Source organism: Bos grunniens, chromosome 12 (assembly GCF_055505025.1).
Source record: "Bos grunniens cultivar Pamir isolate PY7600 chromosome 12, Bosgru_T2T1.0, whole genome shotgun sequence".
Taxonomy (NCBI): domain Eukaryota; kingdom Metazoa; phylum Chordata; class Mammalia; order Artiodactyla; family Bovidae; genus Bos; species Bos grunniens.
The window spans coordinates 33,284,598-33,303,760 of NC_141176.1; the positions used below are offsets into that span (position 1 = coordinate 33,284,598).

The window sequence follows — 19,163 nt, forward strand, 5'->3', positions numbered from 1 at the left end:
AGGAGGCAGGGAACAGAGTTGTGGGGGGTGGTGGGCAGAGCTGGGGCTTCCCATGTGGCAGGAATGGTAAAGAACTCGCCTGCCAATGCAGCAGACTTAAGAGACACGGGTTTGTTCCCTGGGTGGGAAAGGAAATGGCAACCCACTCCAGTATTTCTGCCTGGACAATCCCATGGACAGAGGAGTTTGGTGGGCTACAGTCCATGGGGTCACACAGAGTGGGACACGACTGAGTGACTTAGCACGTGGGGGAGAGCTGGTGGGAGCAGGACAGGAGGAGTGAAATAGGCCCTTCTATGCTTAGGGTCTTGCGCACACATAATTTTCATACAAAGGTGATGTCACCTTCTGTATGCAATTTCTGGCTGTTAAAATGGGGTGGAAGAAATGCAAGCAGAATTGATTCAAAAAGCAGCACAAAATCACCCTGAAAAACAACTTGTTTTCATCCCCAGAAATCATCGGTTGATTGTTATGCTCAGGATCTGGACAAAAGAGTACTTTAAAGCTTGCCAATCAAAGACGTCTAAGTAGGACATGGAGAGCAGGCGGAACACGGGCGGCGAGGCCATGGCAGCACGTGTAACTCTGGAATGCACAGCTGCACTGCGCAGCACAGCTGGGAGGGAGCAGTGCCGGTCCAGTCAGCCCAGCCCGCCCTCAGTCCTGGCGCCTTCAGAGCACCGGCCGGCTGCCGAGCCCTGCATCCGGAGTCTTGAGGTGTATGAAGATGAAGATCTGGTCCTTCTCAGGAAGGTCACCATCCAGAGGAGGTTAAGGAATACACGCTATGGAGTAGAAAGAGCCCCGATGTGAAGGCTGCCATCAGAATTCAATTTCATAGCACCACTCTGAGCAACTGTTTCATTTTCTGTAACAAAGAGTAATAATATATACCTCCCAGGGTTGCATAAACCTTGAAGGAGCTAATAAAAAATCTTAATGCAATGATTGATCTAATAAATGTTAGCTTTCCTCTTTCTTTCCACAAATGTGCTAATACATGGCAGAATGTGATGTGTCACAAAAGAACTGTGTTCTGAGGATTCAGAAAATAGAGGCACAATTGCCTATAGCTGGGGAAGCTCAGAGCAGAGTTCATGTACTTGGATTTGAAGATGAGCAGATTTAGAGATGGAGGAACAGGGGAGGAGGACTTCCAGGCAGAGCGACTGGCATCCAGGGACAAAGACCAGGAGCAGGTGACCACTGCATGGGAGACAAAGTTGGAAGCTTACCAGGGTCATGCCATTGAGGGTCTTGATGCAAGGCTAAACCTCAAGGGTAACCAAAAGTATTTGAGCAGGGAGCTGAGCTTGGTCAGAGCTCTGCTTTATAATTATGACTGTTATAGCTGTTTCTTGTCAACTGGAAGGGAGTCTGTTGAGGACGAGATGCTGGAAGCATGACCTCGTGGTCTTAGATTGGATAAAGGAGTGAATACATCCCCTAACCCGCCTGACTTAGCTAATGAGCTAATAAGCTTCGACTCCATAGCTCGGTGAAGAATGAGATTAGGTCAAACAGGAGAAGCAAAAAAATTATGCTTGGGGAAAAAAATTCCTTTACTGAAGCTGGAAAATCATGCCTTCTCTATGGAGTGGTGTATCATTGGGTTGTTGTTTCTATTGCTTAGAAATGTCGTCATTGCCAGTATGAAGGCTCGTGGTGGATTCTCTGAGCTTATAGGAACCCTTGGTCCCATCGCCGGGGAGAAGCTCAAGTATCCAAACTCAGAGGAACTGGACGGGAAGGCTCCTTATGGTTTGAGTGAACGTGACCCCACATTTAACATGCTCTGCATTTTCTTACTCGGGGAAAATGAGCCATCCGTCAATCTTCAGAATGGGAGGTTCTGTGGAGACGGGAACCCTAAAGCCAGACTGGAAGCAGCTTTTCTCAGATACGATGTTTGAGGTTTGCTCCTTTTTTTTATTGTTTAATTGGACGAGGTTTGCTCTTTCCTCATACACCTGTGACACATTCCTTGACCTTTCAGAATTTTTATTTAATTTTAAAAGGAGTTATGATAAAAGTACATTTTATCCTAAACATGGTGGGTTTTATTAAAACGTTGGTCATACACACACACACAGACACACACGCACACATGAAAAGGGGTTCAGAGAAAGAAACAGAGAGACATAGAGAAGCACAGAACAGAAAGCTCTGGGCAGCTCTCAGGCCAGGACCCAGTTGTGATTTAAGAGCTGCCTGCAGGATTTCCCTCGTGATCCAGTGGTTAAGACTCCACACTCCCTATGCAGGATCATGGGTTCTATTCCTAGTCAGGGGATTAAGATTCTGCAAGCTGCATGATGCAGCCCAGAAAAAAAAAAAAAAAAGCCCTTTTTGTAAGGTCCCTGCGTGGGCTGTTGAAAACAAAGGAATTTCACAACATTTCAGGGCTGAGTGGAGGAGAGGGCAACCAGCTGCTTCCTCACTTAACACGGAGTCCCACTGGCTCCGTTGCAAATGGCAGAAATGTCAGACCAACTCGCAGACAAATATCTGCAGAAAGATGTCCTCAGGGCAGCTGAGGACACTGGGCTCTGCTCTCCTCATGTCAGTGGCGTCTGTGACCAGCATGCCTAGCCCTCCAATGCTGAGGTCTCCATCGGGGAGTCTTCACAACTCCACATGACACATCATCCGGCCCATAAGGGAAAACCTGCTTTTCTCTCCTTTGAGGACAAACAGTGTCATCAGTGAGCGGGGGGGAGGGGGTTGGTGGGGGGCGTGGTGGGGACTTCAGTTCCCGTAGTAAGACAGAGCCCGAGATCCTGGGCTCAAAGCTCAAGGATGGACGGGTCACCCTCTTTAATTGAAGGTTTACATGAGGGAGAATTTGCACCACCAGCTCAATGTGAATGAACTTGACAAGTGACACGCTGTGAAAAGAAGTCAGAATGATATTGTGAAGAGGGGAATAACAGTCATAACAGAATCTGAAAAAACTCGAGGTGGATGACGAGAGTGGCACTGTCCCCAGGGAGGAGGCAGGGAGGTGACACGCTGTTTCATCTCCTTGGCATTCTTATTGGTGTTGGTGTTTTGTCGTGCAGTTGTGTCCGACTCTTTGTGACCCCATGGACTGCAGCCCGCAGGCCCCTCTGTCCATGGGATTGCCTAAGCAGGAATACAGGAGTGAGTTGTCATTTCCTTCTCCAGGAGATCTTCCTGACTCAGGGATTGAACCTGTGTCTCCTGCACTGGCAAGCAGATTCTTTACTGCTGAGCCGCCTGGGGAGCCCATGAACTAGTAATTTGATATCCTGGTTTGTAAAGGGGTGTGAATCTGTTCACTGGCATTTTAATAGATCTAAGTTGTAAGGAGGCCTTCCCAGATGGCACAAATGGTAAAGAACCAGCCTGCCAATGCAGGAGACATAAGAGACGTGAGTTCTGTCCTTGGGTTGGGAAGATTCCCTGCAGGAGGGCATGGCAATCCACTCCAGTATTCTTGCCTGGAGAATCCCATGGACAGAGGAGCCTGGCAGGCTCATGGGGTCACACACAGTCAGACACAACTGAGTGACTAACACTTTTTCACTTTCAAAGTGAGGACTAAGTAACAGTCTAGTTGCATTGACCTTGAAGTCAATGAGGATTAAACAATACAACACACAAATAACGCCTTGTTTATGGGATGCTGGGCTTGCACTGTCCCATGGGGTCAGAATCCCCAGTCTTTCCACTGCGTGTTCTCTTATTCACGTGTTCATTCATCCATTCACTCCTTCACTCATCAGCAAGTTACTGGGAACTTACCATTGTTCCAGGAGCTAGGGGTACAGCATGAAAAGACTGTCCTTAACCTTGAAGAGTTTGCAGTCAAGAGAGACACAGTGAGGTTCTGTACCCAATGCCAAGGTGTGGATGGGAGATTTCACTGGCTATAAATCAAAGCTTCCTCCTTGGGTGTGATTCATTTGCTAGAGTGGCTCATAGAACTCAGGAAACCTGTTTACTCTTGAGATTACTGGTTTATTTCAAAGGATATTAAAGGATGCAAACCAACAGCCAGACGAAGGGCTGCAGAAGGGCGAGCCCCCGAACAAGGTGGCACATGGAAGGGTTTGGGTTCCCCAACTGAGAAGTTCTCTGAACCTCATCATTTGGGGTTTGTGTGGAGTCTTTGTTACACAGGCACGACTGATCAAATCATGATTAAATCATCTGCAACTGAGTCAACCTCCAGCCCTTCCTCTCCCTGGAGATCAGTGGGTGGGGCTGAAAGTTCCACTCCTTTCCTGGTTTGTTCCCCTGGCAACCAGCGCCCGCACTTCCAAGAGTCACCTCATCAACATAAGCCCAGCTGTGGTAGAAAGGGTCTCACTGTGTATAACAAGATACCCATTTCACCTTGATGGCTCTGAAGCAACTTCAGGAACTGAGGACAAAAGGCCAAATATTATTGTAACAAAAGATGCTCCCATGGCTCTTATTGATCAGGAAATTCCAATGTTGTCAGAGCTGTGAGCTGGGAATAGATGAAGACCAAAATAAATGTTTTTTTCTTTTGGTTTGTTTGTTTTAAATAAATCGCAGTATCACAGCAAGTAATGGAAGCAGGAGAGAGTTTGGGGGAGCAGAGCCGAGGGAGCCCCCAGGGGTGCCTGGCAGAGCCAGAAACGGTGGGACAGAAGCAGGTTTGGCTTTGCCCGGAGGCGAGATCCTGCCTGTGAGTGAAAGTGTGCAGGGCGATAGAACGAGCTGGACAAGTCTGGAGAGGCATGAGGATCCGAGATGGCTGAAGGGCCACGGGGCAGTGGAGGGGGCCAGCTCGGGGGAGAAGCGTCTGAGCAGGGAACACAGACGTACCCCTGAGGGTGGCCCTGAGGGTCCACTATTCCCCAAGGAACAGACGAGCCCAGCTCTGTTTCCATCAGCGAAGCAAACATCTACCGAGCGACCCGAAAGCATCACTTTGCTCTTTAAAGAGCCTGCGGGTAAAATCTTTGTCCGAGTCGTTTTGCCTTCTTTTGTCCCTTGGACACTTTCTGTCCAGTTCCATTCCCTTGGGGCCTCTCATAAATCTCCCCTCTGCATCATGGTCCTCCACAGAACAAAATTCCTGGTTTATCTTATCTGGATGACGACAGTAGTCTTTGTTAAATACAAATTCTTTAAAAGGTTACTTTCCATTTACAGCTATTACAAAATACCAGAATTACAAAATATTCTCCAGACATCCTTGAGCCCATCTTACATCCAACATTTTGTACCCCCCTTCCCCAACTCTGTGTTACCCTTCCCTCCCCTCCCCACCGTAACCCTAGTCTGTTCTCAGTATCTGTGAGGCGTCCTCTTCTTCTGTCTTATTAGTCTTTTAATCAGTTCCTCAGTTTTTTTATCTTGCTGTCCCCTCCAATCTGTCTTCCTCCCTGCCTCCAGAGTAATATTTACAAAACCTAAAGCAGAATGTGTCTATTGCAGCGTAAAAGTATTCAGCGAGCTCTCTTTGTTTACAGGATAAAGCCTATGTACCTTAGTATGTGGTACAAGACCCTACAAGCTTAACTGCCAACCACACTGTCACCTCCGGACATGCTCTTCCTGGAACCTCGGGTTTTAACTAACCACTTGCATTTCCTAGAATCTGTCTGGCTATTTCCAGCCTGCGAGGTGTTTTTCTTCTGCCCTTGCTGCCTGGCATTGTTTTCCCTCCTTTAGTGTTTTTTAGTGTTAGTTGCTCAGTCGTGTCTGACTCTTTGTGACTCCATGGACTGCAGCCCACCAGGCTCCTCTATCCATGGGATTCTCCAGGGAAGAATACTGGAGTGGGTAGCCATTCCCTTCTCCAAGGGATCTTGCTGACCTAGGGATTAAACCCAGGTCCCCTGCACTGCAGGCAGATTCTTTACCATCTGACTCACCAAGGAAGCCCTTTATTACTTGGCAAATAGCTATGTATCCATCTTTCAAGACTTGGCTCAAATACCCTCTAACCTGCTCTCCCTTTTCTGGTTAGAACCAGCTTCTCCATCCTTATACAGATCTCTATCTGCTGACAGGGGAAAAGATTGCATTTCCTTTGGTCAGCTTTCTTGAAATATAACTTACAGACAATGAAGTTCACCATTTTTATTGAAACAATTCAGTGAGTGTTGACAAATACACAGTTGTATACCAGCAACACAATCATGAGAATATTTCCATCTCTCCTAAAGTGCCCTCAGACCCCTCTGTATTCATTTCCTTCCTCCTAACAGCCTGGCCCTTGGCAACCCCTAAACTGCTAACACTATAGTTTTGCCTTTTGTAGAAGTTCATGTAAGTGAAATAAAATAATCCATAGCCTCTGTGTCCAACTTCTTTTACGTAATATATTTTAAGGATTCATTCATGTTAGTGCATATGAATCTAATCCATCCTTTTTCTTTTCTGAGTCGTATTCCAGTGTATGGATATAATGTTCATTCATTCACAGGTTAATGAACATTGGAGGTATTGGGACAGTTATGAACAAAGCTGATCACATTTGAATGCGATTTGCTGTGGAGATATGGTGGGAGTGGAGATGCTGGATCCCATGGAAAGTGTATGTTTAACTTTATAAGAAATAGCCAAACTGTTTTCACAAGTGACTAAAATGTTTTTCATTCTGACCATTGATTCACAAGAGTTCCATTCACTCTAGAACCTTTCCACAGACTTTACTTTTAGCTCTTCTTGTGGGTATCTCGTTGATTAACAAGGTTATAGCCTCTTCTCACATGTTCATTTGGCATACACATAGTTTTGCCACTAAATATATTTTAAATCTTTTGTCTATTTTATTAAAACATTGTGTTATTTGTTTTCCTTTCCTTTAGTTGTATGTGTTATCTATTGTGGATGTTGAGTCCCTTGTCATATACATGCTTTGCAAATATTTTCTTCCAGCCTATGGCTTGTTTTTAAATCTTTTAGCACTTTTCTTTGAAGGAGCAAATGTTTTAAATGTTAACAAAATCTAATTTATTCATTTCTGCTTTCTGTGTGCTATTTTATAGATCATTGCTTACCTTAAGTCACTAGGGTTTTTCTCCTTTGTATTCTAGTCAGTTTATAGTTTCAGCTCTTTTATTTATGTCTATGTTCCATTAAGGAGAAGGGGACGACAGAGGATGAGATGGCTGGATGGCATCACTGACTCGATGGACGTGAGTCTGAGTGAACTCCGGGAGTTGGTGATGGACAGGGAGGCCTGGCGTGCTGCAATTCATGGGGTCGCAAAGAGTTGGACACGACTGAGTGACTGAACTGAACTGAAAGGTATATATATATACATGGGCTTCCCGGGTGGCGTCAGTGGTAAAGAGCCTGCCTACCAACACAGGAGACAAATTGTCACACATGACTGCGCGACTAAGCACAGCACAGCACAGTACAAGAGGATCAGGTTTGATCCCTGGGCTGGGAAGATCCCCTGGAGGAGGGCACGGCAACCCACTCCATGGTTCTTGCCTGGAGAATCCCATGGGCAGAGGAGCCTGCCAGGCTACAATCTATAGGGTCACAAAGGGTTGAACACGACTAAAGTGACTTAGCACATACACGCATGCACACACACACAAACATACTATATATATTGCTGTCCGCTTGTTCTAGATCATTTGTTGGAAGATTATCCTTTACCCATTAAACTGCCTTGGCAATTGTATCAAAAATCCACTGGCCAGATATCTGTGGATCTGTTTGGGGGTTCACTATGCTATTTCACTGAACTACTTGCCTGTTTCTACACCAATACTATTTTGATTACTATTGCTTACAACCTGGGAATGTGAGCTCTCTCAGTTTGTTCTTCTTTTTCAGAACTGTTTTGACTATTCAAGGTCTTTTGCATTTCCATGCAAATTCTAGAATCTGCTTATTGATCTATTTAAAAAAACTTAAAAAAAAAACTTGCTGGGATTTTGGTTTTGCTATTGCACTGAATACATACGTAAGTCAATATAGGAAGAAATGACAAAACTTTAGTTGAATCCGTGAACTCCTTCTGCATACAAGGTGCTTAAACCCATTCGATTTTCATAGCCCTTGATAGTTTCCAAAGCCAGTTCACACACATTATCCCATTTGATCTACCGAATAACCAGAGGGAAATGTGGGCCTCACTTTGCAGATGAGAAAAATGAACCCCAGGAGACTTGACTTGGTCAACTGGTGGATAGTGGTGGCGCCAGTTGGCCTGGTGTTTCATTTCATGTCTGCAGTCTATTTAACACTTGATCTTGTAAATATTGATCTGGTGTATCTAAAAACGTTGGCACGTCGGCCAAGGCAAGAACCCCTGGCAACACTGCCAATTCAGCCTTATACACTTTCACTCCCCCTTACTTGGGTAAAGAGGGAGCTGGAGACCCAGCCACCCCTGCTTTCAGACCAGCCCTGGGGAGCTGGCTCCACCCTGTGAATCTCAAACACTCAGGGAGCTTTAAAAACACATGCCTCAGCCTCACCTCGAGGTTTTAATTCAATTGTGGGGGCTAGGGCCCAAGCGTACAAAAGCTTCCCAGGTGACCCTCATATACAGCCAGGTTTGAAAACAGCAATTCCGGTGTTTGCAGGGAAAGAGAGAGCAGGAAAGTCAGAAGATTTCTGAGACTTGAGCAAAGCCTGAGGGTCAGGGGTCACCGGCATAACCGCCCCTCCACTCAGAAGGGAAGGGAAATGAGAGAGCCGGACAGAGGTCTTGCCAAATTCCTGAGCAGAATCAGAACGAGATATTAAACACATGACAACTTCCCTCAGGGACTGACCACCCCCCGCCATGTCTTTAAAAATATCCTTAACTCTCGGTGAATAATAAGAAATTCGGATCCCATGGGAATCAGATAAATTCATAACAGGAAACAGTTCAAGATTATTTCGTCCAATTTCTTATCTCTAGATCGGAAAACAGAAGTCCTCTGAGGCCGATGACTGCGTCAACACTGTTCCCCGCCCTCCACCCCCAGATGGGGCAGAGCCAGGGTTGGACTCCCCTCAAGGCTCTTCTCACTGCTCTGTGCAGCCTGAGCCATTCACTCACTTGTTTATGGGGCCTACTGGGGTGAGGGGCTGATTTCTGGGGTGTTAGGACCACTGGCTCATTAGAAAAGAACCTGATGCTGGGAAAGATTGAGGGCAGGAGGAGAAGGGGACAGAGTGTCAGATGGTTAGATGGCATCACCAACTCAACGGACATGAGTTTGAGCAAACTCTGGGAGATTGCTTGGAAGTGCTGCAGTCCATGGGGTTGCAGAGAGTCGGATCCAACTGAGTGGCTGAACAACAATAAAGGGCCGCTGGCTCCCAAGCCTTGGTGCATCTACTCACCGGGGAAGTTAAAATAGAGATTCCTGATCGCAGCCTAGAAGCCAGCTCTTTGTGGGGGGAGACTAGGAATCCGAGTCACACTGTTCCCCACTCTTCCTTTGCTCTCTCTGGGTCTGTTTTAAGTGTTTGTGAATTCCAAGGTCTGGAGGGTCTGACACTGCAGTCCTTGGCAACCCCTGAGTTCAGTGATTACCTGTGAATCCACTTGCGGAATGTCTCTGCCACCAGGGCTTCCCTGGTGGCTCAGACAGTAAAGAGTCCACCTGCAATGCAGGAGACCTGGGTTTGATCCCTGGGATGGGAAGATACCTTGGAGGAGGGCATAGCAATCCACTCCAGTATTCTTACCTGGAGAATCCCCACGGACAGAGGAGCCTGGTAGGCTACAGTCCATGGGGTCACAAAGAATCAGACATGATTGAGCAACTAAGCACAGCACTGCCCCCACTGCCATTCAGTCAGTTCAGTCACTCAGTCATGTCCGACTCTGCAACCCCAAGGACTGCAGCATGCCAAGCTTCCCTGTCCATCACCAACTCTCTGAGCTTACTCAAACTCGAGTCTATCTAGCTGGTGATAGTCGAGTCACTATCTGCAGTGATCTTGGAGCCCAAAACAATAAAGTCTGTCACTGTTTTCATTGTTTCCCCATCTATTTGCCATGAAGTGATGGGACTGGATGCCATGATTTAGTTTTCTGAATGTTGAGTTTTCAACCAACTTTTTAACTCTCCTTTCATTTTCATCAAGAGGCCATTGCCATTAGGAGTGAACAACACTAGATTTACAGCCTGATGCAACCAGGATTTTCCTCTCATTTTCAAAAGAGCTAAAATACAAATTGAACATGGCAATCATTTTAAGGCCACACAGAAGCTGATGCTGCGACCAGAGCTTTGGGCAGCCGCAGAAAGGGCAGGCCCTGCCCAGCACTGTGTATCTGTTTTGCAAGGTGGACAGGCACTGCCCAGATGGTGGGCACCCCCTGCCTCCCACCTTTCGATTTCTGGGACCACCAACCCCCTTCAAGGCCCCGTGCAGGACTCCCAGCTGGGGCCTGTGGGTGTTCACTCTGGGTTCAAGTCCCCACACTGTAGCTGGTCAGTGGCACCTCTCAGGTCCCCATCTGTAAAAGAGGGGCCTCGCCTGTAAGAGGGGTATTGAACTATAGCTGAGCTGTCAGGCTTGGCCATCACAGTGTCCTTGGAGCCTGTTCTTGAAGCCACCTGGCTGAAGGCCCCAGGGTCACAGAAGCAGCACATGCCTCTCTCCCCACACCAGGCCTGACCACAGTAGGTCTGAACCCATGTTCTACCCACAGTCTGCGGGGAGACAGGCGGGAGTACGATCCATTATAATCCAGTGACCTGGTGCCAAACAGGTTCGAAGATCAATACGTGAGGGGTGGGCATGCTGGGCAGGGGGGCCACGTGTGACCCAGGACAGGCTCCTGAAGTGTGGGGGTTGAGAAGGCACAGTCCTGGGGCTTAGGGTCCCTGCAGGCTCTGCCTGACCCAACGAGAGCAGCTGGAGAGAGTGTGGACTCGGCAGGCGGTGCTCTGTCATCCCCAGAAAACCAAGCAGACAAACAGTTTAGTGGCAGGGTGGGGGTGGGGGCGGGCACGGGGTGAGAGACGCTGGGGACTCGGAGGTTAACCAGGGCTGAAACATCACGGGAGCTCTGACGGGGACCTGTTGGTTCGTGGACATGGATCTTGCCCTGTGACCCCCAGCGTTACAAGAAAGGGTGCTCTCGACAACCAGGTTAACCTAAGGGACGGCCACCTACACAAGGAAAGCATCCTAAGTGGTTAAGATGGTAACTCTTCTGTTCCGTATGTTTTACTACGATGAAAAGGCACAGGAAGGAGGTGCAGCCCGAGGGAGGTGGATGCTGGTTCCCGGGCAGGACAGAGGGGAAGCTGGCCTGACTCACTGCTGCTCACCCTACACACTTTCTCAGGGTCACCAGCAAAGCACCCGCGAAGAGGTGCTGCCTGGGACGTGATGGTGAAAAACCTCGGGTTCTTTCCTTGATTCTGCAAGGTTCCTAGCCTAGAGCAGAGCCTCATCTGTGGCCGCTGAGTCTGGCCCGCCCGGCAGAGTCCTTGCTGTCACGTCCCAGGTGGCACCTCTGTGGGTGCTTTGCTGGTGACCCTGAGCGCGCTGGGCTTTGGGAAGAGAAAGTGAAGGGTGAGCAGCGGTGAGTCAGGCCGGCCAGAGGGAGCTGCCTTCCCCTCTGTCCTGCCCACGGACTGCACCTCCTTCCTGCACCTTTTCATTGTGGTAAAATATACATAACAGAAAAGTTACCATCTTAACCACTCGGGATGCTTCCCTTGGGTAACCATCACCCTCTCCGTCCCCAGGACTCTTGCCAAACTGTAACTCCATCCCCAATCTCCAGCCCCTGGTGACCACCACCCTACTCTCTGTCTCTACATTTGACTTCTAACACAAGAAAGAAAGCAAATTCCTGAAAAGTTTTTATTGACAAAATTTACAACGTCCCAGGGTAAACTGGGTATGTATACCCAATATATGGAGTATAATTTCTCAGTGAATGAGGCAGGAGTGACTGGATCTGGGAGCCCAGCTCTCCACGGCCTTCGTCTTTCTCTGGTATGGGGGTGAGGGGCGCTTACCCCTTCGCCCCAAGCACTCAAAGGGAGTTGCCACTGAGGCCAGACAGGATCTCTTTGAAGTTCAAAAAGGCCAAGCCTGGTTCCTTTCTTTTCTTTTTAATTAAATCACCTGATATATTTTTTAAAAATGAGGAATGTCAAAACATTTACAAAAATTTGGCATATTTTAGCATTTCACAGTTTAACAAATTAACAAGTTTGTCACGCCTGCACACATACAATGCATTTAACTGTGCCAGTCACAAAATAATTACTGCATTAAAAAGGAAAAAAAAAAAAGATTAATTCCTAGGGTCTGGTGGGTGTGAGGAGTGGGGATAGCTGCAATTTTAAGATTGCAGGATGAGCAGTTTCTACCCTTCATCAGTTTCCTCTGGGGCTGAACTTGTGACTTCACTGGGAGATGGCGTGGAAGGGTCTACACTGGACGCTCCTCGGGCACCAAGGAGCCTGGGTGGGGGTGGGTCGCTGCAGGTGCCTGTGCACACCCTTGGTGAGCGAGGCCAAGAGACCAGAGGCCTGGCTTTCTAGCAGGTTTACAGCAGCTGCCCTGGTTCACATACTAGTGTCTCCATTTGGAAGCGTCTGGAGGCCCTTGTGACCATCACATGTCATGTCTACTTCCTCCAGGAGGTCCTGGCCCTCTTTCACCCGCAGGGGTGTGGCCTGACTCTGGCCTCCGCTGGATGTGGCAGGACTTGTCACAGCGAGCAGGATTCACACAGAAGCCACCGGAGGGGGCGGGGGTCCGTGCGGGTCTGGCCCACACCTGGAGGACCACCTCAGGAGCCGAATCCGCCGCTCTAGGTTTTCCCAGGCCCTCCGTGGGCCTGCTTCTCAAGCCCCCAGTGTTTAAAAACAGGATGAGTTTGCATCACAAAATTTCTCATTTTAGGAAAACGAATTATGACAACATTTCTATGAGTTGGTTCAGAAAAACTTAAAATATTATTCAACTTGCAACACAGACCATTTCCCCTCCTCCACCCCCAGATACACACAGGTATTCACCTTCATCCCGGGAACCTAACTCAATGTCTGGGTGGTCTCAAGGAAAGAATGGGGTTTCAAGAGCAGACCAAGGAGACTTGAACATCATCGTTGTTGGCCATCTTCCATCTTCACCCTGCCGACTGCGTGGGAACCAGACCATCCAAAACCCTCGGAGGGTGCGGGCACATCAGGGCCATGGGCAGAGTCATCTCTCCTGGTCAAGACTCCATCAGGACGTCTGTCCCCTGGGCACACCTGCCTCTACTGTGCACACCTGCCTCTACTGTGCAGTTCACTGGCTGTCCTTGTCGCTTGACGAAATCTAAGCCACAGCTTGAGGGGACTTGGTCTTCTGTGGGCCCTGGGGCCTGAGGCACTCCACCTGCAGGACCTGAGAGTGCTGTGAGAACCTTCGTTCACCGTCATCTGTAGGTCTGTCTTTTCCAGGCCGCCTGCACCCTGGGCACTACCCCCTCACGACTGTCCCCCCTCGCCCACCAGGACAATTAGAGCCACCTCAAGTGTCCCTATTCGCAAGTGTCCGAGTCCTTTCCTGCCTGCACATGCAGATTCCCAAGCAGGGTTGAGCAGCCCCCTCAGTGAACAGGCTGGCCGGATACCAAAGCTTTTCAGTATTCAAGCCCAACTTCTCCCCAGCCACAGCTCACCTGGCTGTGTGACCATCCTCCGAGGGCGGCTGCCTCCCATCCTTGGGGTGGGGACACAAATCAAGTGCTTCCTGGTGGGCTGAGAAAGCGGGTTGTGTGTGAGGATAAGAGCATCATTGAGATGTAATCAGGGATGCAGGGGAGACTTCGGCTGGGAAAAAGACAGACCTTTCTAACCCATCGCTGCTGTCTGGAGTGGCGGACTCTCCCCACAAGGCTGCGATTGTACAGCTGGAGAAGAAATAAATCACTTGGAAGGGAGTGTGAGAGGGCTTTGTGACCAGAGAGCACGCTTGTGAGGCACCACCAAGAAATAAACGTTACCTCTTTCTCCACATAGAGCAGGACAGTCTCATAAAACACCCAGGGGCAAGAGAGAAACACGGAAGTTAAAAGAGGGGAGAAAAAATATATTCACGAGAACAAAAGCGAGTGAACATTTAATCATCTACTGACACAGTTTGATTTCCAACTTGTACGTGATAAATATCAGTAAACACTTCATTCATGTATATAACCCTGCAGAAATGAAGCGCATCTGTAAATAATTAGTAAATGGAAGAGGTAGGATGGTAGGAGGGTCCCACACCCAGGTTGCCAGAGGACCCCACACGTGGCTTGCTGGTGTATATATATTTGCTGCTGCAAATAGCCAAAAACCAACTCAGAAATGGCTTCAGGAGTACATCTGTTTACTGTTTACATGTGAACCTCTTTACAAAACAGAAACAGACTCAGGAACATAGAGAACAGGCTTGTGGTTGCCCAGGGGGAGGGGGATGGAGGGATGGACTGGGAGGCTGGGGTTTGCAGATGTAAGCTTTTATCTACAGGACGGATAAGCAACAAGGCCCTCCTGCATAGGACAGGGAACTATATTCAGTATCCTGTGGTAAATATAATAGAAAAGCGTATTTTAAGAAGTGAGTGTATATGTATGTATAACTGAATCATGTTGCTGTACAGCAGAAATTAACACATTGAAAATCAACTATACTTCATTTAAAATATAAATAAAAAAAATTTTTTTAAAGCAGGAAAGCAAGAAAGAATTTCCTTGACTCAAAGGGAGCAGAATACTTTTTTTTCCAACATGAAGGAACACAACATTTTTCTAGGATCGGAGACCAAAGCGACCACACCCAAATTAAGCCCTGAGAACCTGTGTGCTGTGGGGCCTCGCGAGGCGACAGGAGCAGGGGGAGTCGTGTCCCTAGTCATCTATTTTGGATGACGTGAGGGAAAATTCTTAACTGTGCTTGGAAACGTCCAACGCTTTTAGTAGACAGCGACAATAGAAAGATTTTTGATATCGAAGCAATGTCCCCCAGGAAGAGAAAAAGCAATCAAAATCTATTTCAAACGACTGTAGAAGTGAAGACACTTGACCTCTCAGAATTTTTAGTTGCGTCTGCTACTCCCTGCTGCTTGCTGCTCCTGAGTTCTGCTCACTGCGGGGGAGGGGGAAAGTCAACCAGAAACTAGTTGTCAACACCACTGTCAGATGAACTCGGTTCACTGACAGGTAATCATCCAGTGCCCCTCTCGGCCTGCTGCCATGCGGGTCCCACCCCTCAGGGAGGCTGGTTCCCGCTCCGGTGAAGCTCGCAGGAGGTAGGCTGGTGATGTGGACAGGGGTGCTGTGAGCTCGGGAGGGAGCCCCGTTCCAGACCCTCGGGAGGCTCGGTTCACCCACACAGATGGTACCAGGGCTCTGGGGAGGTGGCAGCCGCAGCCTGGGATTTGCCCGGCAGCCCTGGAGTTGCCGTGCATGTCTGTCACTCCCCACGCTCCCTGCTTCACACGGGGAAAGCTGAGCCCTCGCCACCCACCCCCCAACACTGCCCCAAGAGCCCAGCACGGGTCAGATCACCGTTCCACGTTTCTTCCTCCAGAACGTGCCATTCCCTCAGGCACAGAGCTCATGGCCCATTTTCAGCCTGACTCTGGACCACGGGTCATCCCTCAGTATAAAACACTGTGAAAGAAATCAAGTTACAAAGGAGAGAGCCCCGGGCATCGTTTCAAGTTGGCTTGATAGTTACTGGATGAGAGGGGACGCTGTGAACACGTTGGCCCTGGGCACACTTGCCCTTAAGGATGGAGAAACCAGAGCCTGAGAAAATGCCATTTGTTAATGTTTCAAAAAATTATTTCTTTAAGAATGCTTGGCTCAGCTCACATGAAATCTCCTTCCGTATAAAAATGAGTAACTGGTGTGGGAGAGGGTGACAGGGCTGGTTGAGCCCTGGTTAATGTCAGTTGTCTGGCCAGTAGGGAAAGAATTGTGCTGGAGAGGAGAGTGGGGATGTGCTTTAGGGACAGGAATGCGTTGGCAGAAAAATCTTTTTAAGCCAGGGCATGAAGACATTCCTGGACCAAGCGCTTGACTGCCCCCACCTTGTACTAGCCTCCAAGGCAGGGAGCTCTCTCTCTCAACTTTTCCTCAGGACCAGCGGTGTCCTCTGCCAACAAGGCCAGCAGCTGCTTTTCTACATTAAAAGGAGGAGGAGGAAGGGAAGGAGAAGAAGACAGCAAACAGGGAAGCAAGAGAAGAAACACTGAATTACAGAAGGCGGTGGATAGTTTCATAGTGTGGAGAGGATAGTTCCAGCACATCTGGGCAAGATCTTAAACTCACAGACTGGTTAATCTAAGATTCTCATGCTTCCTAGGGATGTCTTATTGCATTACTTCCAAGTTTCATCACTTTATTGCCAATTTGTATCCTTGGGGAATGGAACAAAAAAGATTTTCTGAATCACAGGAAATGATTCCAGCTGGGTACAATTTGATATTAACGGAGGGTATCCAGGAGCCACAGATGAACTGGGCACTTTTTCGCAGATTCTAAAACAGGATTCAAAGTGGCAAGCATTATTCTTCCCCCCGCTAATTCAATAAAGTGACAGAACGAGTTAAGTTATTAAAGATCTGACACCCTGCCAGGATTCCACAGTGCTGAGGTGAATTGAATTACTCTTTCTAAATAATACAGTGAGGGGAAATGAAGGCATCATTGTTACCATGCCCAAGAACGAGCGAAGGAAACAAGTTTAGTTTTATGAAGAAATTCAGCCCTCAAGACTTCTGTTTTTGTAAATACATAAATTTACAAAACTAAAACCCCGTCAATTTCATTAAACAGATTCTTTAATCCTACATTTCTTCCTGGATCCTACGACTGCCATTTAAATTGTCTCACAAGCAGGTGTGGCTTAGGAAGGACCAGTATGTACTCTGTGGGGTCAGGATGCTGGTGAGAAAAATGACATTTGCCTCTGAAAAATGTAGGTGTGCCGAAGACTCAGGGAAAATGAAGCATAGAATATGAAAAGAAAAATGAACATGTTCACCCAGTCCAAACCCATGTTAAGCACATAATGTTTTTATGGGTTCTGGTAGCATATTCAGAGAACTGGTGAATTGAGTCTTCTCATATTTTATTCTCTGAATTAATTTCCACCTTCCAATGAAGGAAAATGCTTGGAAATACATTTAAGAGGGTTTATGGTGCTTATAGTTTATATACTTAGGAAGAAAATGATGGAGAAATTAAAGCCGAAATGTAAAGTGAGATTGTCTCTCAGTCTTATCCCTCAAAATAGAAGGAATCATCTGACAAGATTAGTTGAGGCAGGCACTGTTCTCAAATATGGTTGTCAGACTTAACAAAGAAAAATTGGCATTCTTATTTTAACTGGGCATTTTGTATGCTCAGATAAATCTAAATTTCAGATACACAATATATTTCTTAGTATGTTTCAAACAATATTTGGGGCATTATTACATTAAAATGTATTGGTTATCTGAAATTCAAATTTAAGTGGATACCCTGTAATTTATCTTGCAAGTCGACTCTAAAATGACCTTAAAATGATAGTTTTGGATGGTTATAAAGGTCATTTGATGGAATGACTTTTAAAAACAGAGACAAAGAAATTGAACAGGTTTAGTATTTAGTAATTATTCTTGGGGTTGTGACACACTGGATTACAGTTATCAGGCATACATATTGTAAACAAGCCTTATATAAATCACTTATGACCCTGTGGACTGCAGCCCTTCAGGCTTCTCTGTCCATGGGATTGCCCAGGCAAGATTACTGCAGTAGGTTGCCATTTCTTTCTCCAGGGGATCTTCCCAGATCAGGGATCGAATCCATGTCTCCGGCACTGGCAGTCGGATTCTTTACCCCTGAGCCACCAGGGAACCCCCAGGGATATCTACATCAATGTCTGAATCTCCATCTATATATCATCTATCTATGCATCTAAGCTTTTCCTTTTGTAACCTTCTCACTCACTGGGAAACTGGAGGATCACATTATATACCAGGTTGCCTTATGTGGTACAAAGTACACAAGTTCTAGGAAAATGTACAGACTGTCTTATCAAGGTCAAATTCACTTATATCACAATACCAATAAATCCAGTCAATCTGCCTAATGTTCTACCTGCCCAACTGTCTCCATATGCGGACCATGCTTCCAGCCAAGATGGAGTAATGGGACCAGATTTACCCTTCTCCTTTACACACTCCAAAAATTGGACAAAATACACTTAAAAACCGGTTTTCAGACATCAGTGGACAGCATGGTACTGTTTCCCTGAGAAACAGAAGAGTTTTGCTGGTGCGTGAGAAGCTCCCAGTACAGGAAAGAAGAATCCATGTGAAGTCCAGTGGTCTTGGGGTTCTGAGCAGATAACAGCTACAGTGCATGGAAGCGGAGGAGGAGGGAATTTAAGAGCAATGGACAGGAGAGTGGGAGGGGCAAGGAGAGGGTGCTTTGGAGATCTGCATGGAGGTCCGCTCAAGCCAGTGCGGGCCTGAGAGGCCTCCGCCAGCTGAGACTCGCACAAGCTGGAAATCGTCTGTGTTCCCACCAGTCAGAGCGGCAGCTGGGCCTTCTGGCAGAATTCTCAGAAGGACGTTTCTTTAGTAGTGGGGCCTAATTTGCTCTAGACTGAAAGGCATGCTAGACTTGATATACAAGCTTAGAAACAAGTATCCAAAAGATACAGTTAATTTAGCAGTGTGCCAAAACAAAATTTAACCCTAAGCAAATATAACCCTAGCAACCAACAGAGCAAAATTCAAAACATCCAGCATCCAATGTAAAAAACTACTAGGTTGAGAAATTAAGAAGAAAATTCCATTACAGTGCACCAAAAAGAATAAAATACCTAGGAATAAAGTTAACCAAGGAAGTGAAGGATCTGTATACTGAAAACTATACACAATTTGATGAAAGAAAGTTAAGAAACAAAATAAATGGAAAGATACTCTGTGCTCATGGTTTGAAAGGATTAATATTGTTAAAATGTTCATACTACCTGAGGAATCTGCAATCCCTGTCAAAATACCAAAGGCATTTTTTCCACAGAAACAGAAAAAAATAATCCCCAAATTTGTATAGAACCACAAAAGACCCTGAATTGCCAAAGCAATCTTGAGAAAAGAAGAGCAAAGCTAAAGGCATCATACTTTCTGATTTCGAAATACATTGCAAAGCTACAGTAATCACAGCAATATGGTGCTGGCATGA

The 19,163-nt window shown here is 47.0% G+C and overlaps 1 long non-coding RNA gene across 1 annotated transcript; it reads right to left on the reverse strand.

The window, feature by feature from the left end:
* Positions 1-419: 419 nt before the first annotated feature.
* On the reverse strand, positions 420-4,235 carry LOC147361647 (uncharacterized). Its single transcript, XR_015138179.1, has 2 exons — positions 3,772-4,235; positions 420-788 (listed from the first exon to the last, which is right to left on the reverse strand). It is a non-coding gene; the product is annotated as an uncharacterized LOC147361647 (long non-coding RNA).
* Positions 4,236-19,163: the final 14,928 nt, after the last annotated feature.